We start from the raw sequence: 10,201 nt of genomic DNA on the forward strand, positions 1-10,201 counted from the left end.
AGGCAAACTCGAATAACTCAAACTTCACGGGACTAAACGGAAGTGTTCGAGTTATCAGAGCATTCAAGTTATCGGAGCACTGTCACAAGTCCTTGTATTTATTAGTGGATACATGTACATGAACAAACAATATATAAATCAAAAGCATATATGGTTTATTTCAAATTAAAAGGCTTCTAATGTAAAGTTTTAAAAAATTTTGTCAGAAAGTATAGGGATTTTTTATCACTTGAGATTTGTTTATTGTTTTAGGTGATGTGACTGCCAGGACGTTTTCAGATCAAAATTAGCAAAACTTGATCGCTGTTGAAATGCTCAGAAGAAAATATATTTTTTTCTTTTGAGCGTTTCAACCAAGATCAGCTTTGACAAACAGTTTTTTTTTTCTTTAAACTTATCTGAAGATTACCTTACTTTTCTTTGCTTTCAAAGGGCCATCGCCAAGCAGATGTTTGGTAAAATTTGATTTTTGCAAACTTTTAAAAAAGTCGTTAATGAAAATATTTTGCCAACGATGGTAACAATGACGCCTAAGAACTACTAAAAGTTGAAGTTTGTTTTTATGGCTTGGAATAAAATGATATTCTAAAGCGATAACAACTGTCTCGGTAGTCGTTGGGCAAAAACTGTTCAAGTTAATGAAGTTAAGGTCGAGTTATCTGAAGCAATTTATCATTGCGTGGGAGCGGATCAAACAAAACCGTTCGAGTTAACCATGCGTTTGAGATATCCGAGGGCGAGTTATCCGAGTTTTACTGTAATTAGTTCTGGTTACCTAGCAACAGTTGTAAGTAGTTCCAAATGGTTGACCCTATTATAGTGGTCAACACAATCAGCTACCGTTTCTATTTGTTGAGGTGATAGAACTGCTAAATTTGAAGTTAGTAGCTCAGGCACGCAGTGTAGACAGCGCATGCTACCAGCTTGGGCCGCCATTACTAAGCAGACTGGCAGGTTATGATGTCTTGTGCGATTATCCAACCACAGTCTGTAAAATTCCTTGTCGCAATGGCAACGGTGATAGATTTGTTTATTGCGCCTTCACCCTTTGATGAGTGTGTAATTTTAAGCATAAAAGTATATAAGAAATGACGTTACAGAGTGCATTGTGCCAACAAACATATAAATTTTGAGGAATTCCTTGCTCACATCACAGTTCAAAAGTTCAGTAAGGGAAAAACAACTCAGAATTAAGTTACTCTGCTCCCAGACTATGGCTTTTTCTGACCAAACAGAGAGAGAATGTAGAGGCTATTCTTACTCAATGAAATACAATTGGGAAAAGGGTGAATACAGTATATAGTAAGAGCTATGAATTGTAAAAGCCTTCGTAGACTCGTGTCTAAACAATTGGATTAATAACCTTAGGTTGCGTTCTTCATGAGTTCTAATCCAGCAAAACTCAAGCTTTTAATTTCAAAATTTTAATAGCTATAGCCGGACATACCGAAGGACACACATAGTGTACATACAGATGACAAACTTTGATATTTATATATACAGTACTAGCTGCATTACCCGCCTACAGTAACAAATTCACGGGCAGCATAAGGTTTATTGAGAGTTGGCTTTCATACTGTAAAACAACTCCAAATATGCAGTTACATCTCCCTCTCTCCTTCTCTCCCTCTCTCCCTCTTTCCTCTCTCTCCCCTCCCCCTCTCTCTCTCCCTCCCTCTTCCCCCTCTCCCTCTCTCTCCCCCTCTCCCCCTCTCTCTCCCCTCTCTCTCCCTCTTTCTCTCCCTCTATCTCTCCCTCTCTCTCTCCACCCCTCTCCTCCTCGCTCTCCCTCTCTCTCCCCTTCTCTCCCTCCCTCTCTCTCTCCCTCTCTCTCTCTCTCTCCCCCCTCTCCCTTTCTCTCCCTCTCTCCCTCCCCCCTCTCCTCCTTGCTCTCTCCCTCTCTCTCCCCTTCTCTCCCTCCCTCTCCCCCCTCTCCCTCTCTCCCTCCTCTCCCTCTCTCTCCCTTTCCCCCTCCCCCTCTCTCTCCCTCTCTCTCTCTCCCTTAGTTCAACGCAACACTTGCGGATAGACAACATTTTTGGTTTTTCTGTCGGGCGTATGAAGAAACAGTTTTCGGCGTGTGCCTACTTTTGAGCAGGCAACGTATAGCTGGTCATGGCTGATGCAGGGTGACAGTAAGTCGATAGCAGCTGCTCTCTTTCTTTTCACAATAGCGTATCGCAACCCTCGGAGTACTCGTGAAAGTTCTGTAATAGTAAGTTACAGTAGGCCTACCCGTAGCTGGAAAAAAATTAGTAACTCGGCTGCTGAAGGAAATGAACATGACCCACTATCACGAACAGCGGCAAATCCAACGTTATTAAGTAGTGGAGATGTGGCAATTCATATACAATACAACATCGTATAAAAAACACTTACCTTTTTGATGTGGAAATTTAGTAGGTGAGAAATGCGTTTTTTTCAGTGGCTTCAAGAAACAAACGTTTACGTGACCTTCTCGGTACACGTTGGCAGTAAATATTAATTGCATGTAAATAACTACTCGTTAATTTATTTTATTTAATAAATAGTACATTTGTATAGCTGTATAGACACCTTTGTATAGGCCGCAGAATTCAGGAAGGCGCTTTTTAACACGGCAGAAAATTTGCTGTTTAAAAAGCGTGCCAACCGGGGATTTCGGTTAATGCGCCCGAGCGGTGAAGAAAAACAACAGAATCGCCACACCTTTATATAAGCCGCTTGGCTCAAATCGTCAGAGAAAAGTAGCGGCTAATAGTCCATATTACGAAATTACGATATTTAGTATTCATATTAGTTCGGTTGGCTTCGTTCGACCGAATGGAAAAAGAAAGACCGCTTTATAATTTATTTACTGTTACTACACATATTAATTCAGTTCGCTTCGTACGACCGAAATTCGTACGACGATAAAAGGAAAGACCGCTCTATAAGGCGGACACTCAATCAAACAGACAGACAACGATTGCCGTTTATATAGTAGATAGAGAACAGCGTTTTTCTAGTGGTTGCAAGAAACAAATGTTCACATGACCTTCCCGGTACACGGTTAGTTAGTTAGTAATCTTTTATTTTGCTGATAACAAAATAACAAAAAGCCTCTATTTGCAGGCATATTATCCAATAAAACGGAAACTGTAGAAGAATCCTGAATGCAAGATAGTAGTGAACAATTCATATTTAGTTTGAGATTATTTGTGTAAAAGTTAAAAGAAAATTTACATTTAAATTTACATTTACATTTCTTGGTACACGTTGGCAGTAAATATTAATTAGATGTAATTTACTACTCATTAATTTATTTAAAGAGTAGAAAATTTTATTTAATTCACTACTAGTATTTACTACTAATTTAATTTTACTACTTACTCATATTAATTAAGTTTGCTTCGCACGATCGAATCGAAAAAAAAGACCGCCATATAATTTATTTATACTGCTCATATTTGAGAGTTATCGGTGACTCAATATATCGAGAAGACAACTCATACTATTAACATATCAGTGTATATCGTCCATCCCTACGATGAATAGCAGGTTACGTATTATAATAGAGGCGTGTACTAACCGGAGATTCCCGTTAATGCGCCCTAGCGGTGAAAAAAAACCACAGAATAGACACGCCCTTATATAAAAGTAGCGGCTAATAGTCCGAAAAGTACGGTACTCTATAAAGCGGACAGACAGATACACAGATAGATAGATAGACAGACAGACAACGATTGCCGTTTATATAGTAGATATACATGTAGATATATATACCAGCTGTGTTGTCCGGGTGTTAAATTTCAGCTTATAAACTAAGTAAGCTCATAAGTTTACTAATTCTACGCTAGTAATTCCAGTAAACTAGTTAATAGGCGCTAGGATTCTAATGGTGGTAGGCTATGACGTTGCAACAGCATTGTTGTCCAGTTACAGCTATTCTAATAATAGCTATAGCCGGAATGACAGACAGATGACAGACAGACATACTTTGAGAAATATATATATATAGAATAGATACATCTATAAATAAAAGAGAAATATTATATGTGTATAATATATATTATATACATCTATTTATATAGCATAAATATGTATATAAAAACATGTGTAATTTATTAATATGCATATATATTGTATATATCCAAATATATACATGTATATGTATAGTGTTCGTGTGTCATGTGTGCTTTAGTCTGACCAGCTATAACTATTAGTATTTAGAAATGAAGAAACAGTTTCTCGGAAGATTAGATCTCAGAACCTCTCGTTCACCAGGCAATAAACTAACCCATTGAGCTTCACGAGATGCAATCGATTTATTGGGCGATGCGTGTGATTATCTGGGTTAAAATATGCATAGCACTCTGTGTTACGGCCCAATGTCCCTAAAGCTTGCTCTCATGGCTCTTATTAGTAAGTTTAGCAATACTAGCTCACTCAAATTAGCCATTCGCATTGTGTCAGACTAATGGCAAGTGGCAGGCAACTACATTACCTGCCACTGTTTATAAGCTGATTTTTCATACTCGTAGCCCGGGGGTGAGGAAACAATAACCGGGATGAGGAAACAATTTATATATATATATATATATATATATATATATATATAGTGTTTCCTCCCCCTGGTTAACCCGTATGGGTGGTAATTTTTGCTCTAACTCGGGTCTCCTACCAGAGACCTGGGAGTTGGAGCATTCGCCTCAAGATCTTAGCTGTTCCCAACAGCGCACTTTTCTGTGACTCACCTGAGTTGATTGCTGTCGGTATTTGGGCAAGCCACATTTTATATATACATGTATATAAATATAATAATAATAAAATATATATAATATTATATAACATAATATATATATTATATAATATAATATATATATTATGTATATATATATAAATATATATATGTATTTATATGTATTTATACGTATTTATATGTATTTATATGTACATATAAATACATATATATGTACATATATATCAGTTATAGTATGTATGAAAATATAAAAGTAAATTTTTAGAATCTAAAGACTCAAGGCTCCTTATTTCTTATTGTCTTCAACAACATCACTTAGCCTATCTTTAATATAACCTTTCATTTAAATTACAATTTGATGTGACTGGTAGGGCAGAAATATTTCTTAAGATATCTAAGAAGTTCTTTTATCTTGTACTTAGAGTAAAGGGAAAAACCATACAAACATATCACGCGTGACTTAAAGCAGCTACACTGCAATTTAAATTTTTTGTAAAAAAAGAACTATCTGATTATCGACAATCTATTTCCTACTCTTCCTAAGCCCATGTCAAAGAGCTCTTCTGGAACATTCTGTACCACGCTGGAACGTCGTTGATCTCTAGGAAAGCTACTGGAACGTCTACGATCTGTTGAAAAACGGCTCAACCGTTGATGATCAGTTTCAAATTCATCTGGAAAAGTATTTGCAAAGCTGTTGTCTCTTCTATTGTTTGCTACGCTATTTTCCCTTGGAGTGTTATAAGTAGAGAAATCTCTGTTGAGAAGAGGCTCTAATGGAAGTTCCTTCATAAAAACATTATCATCATTGGAGGACCCGAGCTGAGTACTTGGTGTCCAAGTAACCCTTCGTTGCAATCGTGTTGGGTTGAGGGTGGGTGAAGCAGAATAGCGACTGGCACTTCTATTTGTTTGAGAGTTGAAAGAGGTTTCTGATTCACTGCTTGTGACAGGTGAAAGCCTCTTTTCTGGGTTATTGAGACGTTCTGCCAACTTTGGATGTTTACTCGAAAAGTTTTGTACAAGCCTGGCTAGTGGTCGTTCTTTACTATCAGCTTGTAAATGATATCTTTTCTCTACCATTCCAGAAAGAGTCGACTTTCGAGAATTACTATAAAAAGTTGGAGATGGTTTGGGTTCGGGAGAGAATGGATTCTCAATCTCTGGGTGCTGCGTTAGTCTCTAAGATACAAACAAACCATTATTACAAAATTGGCGAAACTAAAACTTCTGGTAGTTTTCAACTTTTTTTCAAGCTTTACCAAACTTGCCTTTACAGAGGAACTTACACAAAATTTTAGTAGATTTTATCAGAAAGTATCAGTTTTTCTATTTTTTGCTTTTGATGTTTGAGATGATCTGATTGCCAGGATGTTTGAGATGATCTGATTGCCAGGATGTTTGAGATGATCTGATTGCCAGGATGTTTGAGATGATCTGATTGCCAGGATGTTTGAGATGATCTGATTGCCAGGATGTTTTAAGATTAAAATTGATAAAACTTGATCATGATTAAAATGTTCAGATTCAAGTAAAAGTGTGATTGTTGTAATTGTTCCATTTTAGCGATGAAAATGACAGAATAGAAAGCGCAACAATGCTACTTGAACGCAATGGTCGATATCAATAACAATGGAGACAGACAATCGTACAACTAGTGGAGTCAGTTTGGCGCATTCTAATATTCTGAGCATTTTAACTGCAATTAAGTTTTGTTGATTCTAATCTTAAAACATCCTGGCAGACAGATCACCTCAAGCATCAAAACAATCACACTCAATAGAAAAATACTAATACTTCCTGGTAATACTAGACTCAACTAAAGTTTGGTGATAGTTCATTTTAATGGAAGTCTGGCATGGAGAACTAATCACCACTAGGAAGTACTCAGATCACAAGTTACATAGCTATATACCGTTTCTGAGTAATGCCATTCAAGTATTTCTTGACTGTAACATGAACCAACTCTTGTTAAGAACTTAAAAGTTGACATGAAATATAAAATTTAAAAATTCAAATCAAACGGGGAGAAACCAAGCTCTCTTTATCGTGATAGGCAGTCCATTTAGCCTCAAGCGGACACAGGTCTTCTATAAAAGTGAAGTTTAAATAAAATTTTGTCAGTTTATACGTATGCATCTAGTTCTAACTTTTAGACTGGGTGAGTAACACTAAAAGCTTTAGAGTTATTCTCCCTTTTTTAATTTCTATGGTTAAAAATTCAATTTGAATATAACAACTCTCTTTGAAAGCACATTATCAAAAAGTAAGAAAAGGTGGGACCACTTTGTATTAAGATGCTGTCACTAATTATATTTGTCTCTTTGTTATGATTTCCAAAACTGAATAGCTGTAGATATTTATACAGAAATTTTAGTCCAAATGCTATATTGTAATATAATGTGTTGCTCCACATACTATACTGTAATATAATGTGTTAGTCCACATACTTTATTGTAATATAATGTGTTAGTCCACATACTATATTGTAATATAATGTGTTAGTCCACATACTACATTGTAATATAATGTGTTAGTCAACATACTATATTGTAATATAATATGTTAGTCCACATACTATATTGTAATATAATGTGTTGCTCCACATACTATACTGTAATATAATGTGTTAGTCCACATACCGGTACTTTATTGTAATATAATGTGTTAGTCCACATACCGGTACTTTATTGTAATATAATGTGTTAGTCAACATACTATATTGTAATATAATATGTTAGTCAACATACTATATTGTAATATAATATGTTAGTCCACATACTACATTGTAATATAATGTGTTAGTCAACATACTATATTGTAATATAATATGTTAGTCAACATACTATATTGTAATATAATATGTTAGTCCACATACTACATTGTAATATAATGTGTTAGTCAACATACTATATTGTAATATAATATGTTAGTCAACATACTATATTGTAATATAATATGTTAGTCCACATACTACATTGTAATATAATATGTTAGTCAACGTACTATATTGTAATATAATATGTTAGTCAACATACTATATTGTAATATAATATGTTAGTCAACGTACTATATTGTAATATAATGTGTTAGTCAACATACTATATTGTAATATAATGTGTTAGTCAACATACTATATTGTAATATAATATGTTAGTCAACATACTATATTGTAATATAATATGTTAGTCAACATGCTATATTGTAATATAATATGTTAGTCAACGTATCATACTGTAATATAACAATATACTTTGTGACTAGACATTCAGTTTGAGGAGTAAGACTCTTATTCAAACTTACTTTTCCCAATTTTATCAAACAAGTTTACTGAGCTAAAATGTATCTATATTGCATGATATATGATTAGGTGTATGTATTATACATATTGATACTGAGTTGAGTGTATATATTATACATATTGATACTGAGTTGAGGTGTATATATTATACATATTGATACTGAGCTGAGGTGTATATATTATACATATTGATACTGAGCTGAGGTGTATATATTATACATATTGATACTGAGCTGAGTGTATATATTATACATATTGATACTGAGCTGAGGTGTATATATAATACATATTGATATTGAGCTAAGGTGTATATATTATACATATTGATACTGAGCTGTGGTGTATATATTATACATATTGATACTGAGTTGAGGTGTATATATTATACATATTGATACTGAGCTGAGGTGTATATATTATACATATTGATACTGAGCTGAGGTGTATATATTATACATATTGATACTGAGCTGAGTGTATATATTATACATATTGATGCTAAGCTGAGGTGTATATATTATACATATTGATACTGAGCTGAGTGTATATATTATACATATTGATACTAAGCTGAGGTGTATATATTATACATATTGATACTGAGCTGATGTGTATATATTATACATATTGGTATTAAGCTGAGGTGTGTATATTATACATATTGATACTGAGCTGATATGTATATATTATACATATTGGTACTAAGCTGAGGTGTATATATTATACATATTCATGGTGAGGTGTATATATTATACATATTCATGCTGAGGTGTATATATTGTAGCTTGTAGCTATTGTTGTACTGGTGAGACTAGAATGAGACAAGTTTGATAATACAGAGTGACTCACCCTGAGGGTTTCGAGCCGCGCCGGTCTCACAGTGCACAATGCATGGATTACAACAAGAATTACGGCTGATCCAAGGATAAAACCTCCTATGATTGCTGCGTAGGCCCAAAACCCAAGTATGGGAATAGTTATAGGCCCCGCCACTTGATCAGGAGGAGGGACGTATTGCAAGCCAGAGCATCCCTTGGCAGACATGACTAGTCCATAGTTGCACATGCATAAACCTGTTCAGTGTTCAACACGAGCGTTAGGGAATAGAATACGCAAGAGGCATTGTTTCATAGCATGGAAAAGCTGATTCATTAAAAGCCTAAAATGTTTATACCATGTATGGACATAATAAAATCGTTTTGGATTTTGTTGCTGAACAAATAATCTCCATCGAAGGAATTTTTCAAAAGAATATTTTTATCAGAAATAATTTGTGCATTTTTCGTTGTTTATTTTTGTGTTAAAAACAGATTTTTTTTACTTTTTCTCTAACAAAAAATGATATTGGAAAGAATATATTACTACTCTTATTAAAAGCAAACTACCTAAATTAGTGTGACAACTCCCCTCAGTTGCCTATTAGTTTAATAAATTGTTAAACTGAAATGACTTCATACTATTGTAAAGATTCTCAAAGGTATCTCTCGATGTACACACATTCCTACACATTACATAATATTAACATTTAAAGTAAATTTCATGATGTCTTATACTATTTTAGTATTGGCTCTTTTCTTTGCACTTAACTGGTATCCTTACATCACTGTCTGTATATCATATACATGTAGTACATACATGTCCACATTGTTCGCCTACTTTTTGTCTAATTATTACTGTGAGCCAACCTTAGAGAGTGTTACAACTTGTACTAACATTGTCATGATTCACTGTACTAGCAGTAATGATCGATTAAAAGCTATTTAAAATCTTACAGACCGAATTCTTATGGTTCCACTTACTAAACCAGTATAATCTGATTTCAATTTTGGTCAAAAACCAAATAAGACATCCAGTGTCTTATTTGGTTTTTGACTAAACTAACCAAACCGGTTTAACCTTGTTGAGTTTTGTCAAGCCCCAAATAACGCATCGAGTGTCTCAAGAGGATTTGAGGGTGTAGATGATAGTTGTATTTTATTTCTTGTTGAGGTCTACCAATGTCTTCAATATTACTCTGCAGCACTTTACTCTGTTTAAGTCAATTAAAATAAAGAGAAATACTAAGTTCCTTAGCTTAACAAATGAGAACTCTTTAAAAAATTGCATTTAGTTTTTAGAATTTGATAGACCTTTAGATCTGTCTTCAACTAGGTTTGAAAAACAACGTTGAAGGTAATCAT

The sequence above is a fragment of the Watersipora subatra genome, chromosome 10 (assembly GCF_963576615.1).
Source record: "Watersipora subatra chromosome 10, tzWatSuba1.1, whole genome shotgun sequence".
Classification (NCBI taxonomy): Eukaryota; Metazoa; Bryozoa; class Gymnolaemata; order Cheilostomatida; family Watersiporidae; genus Watersipora; species Watersipora subatra.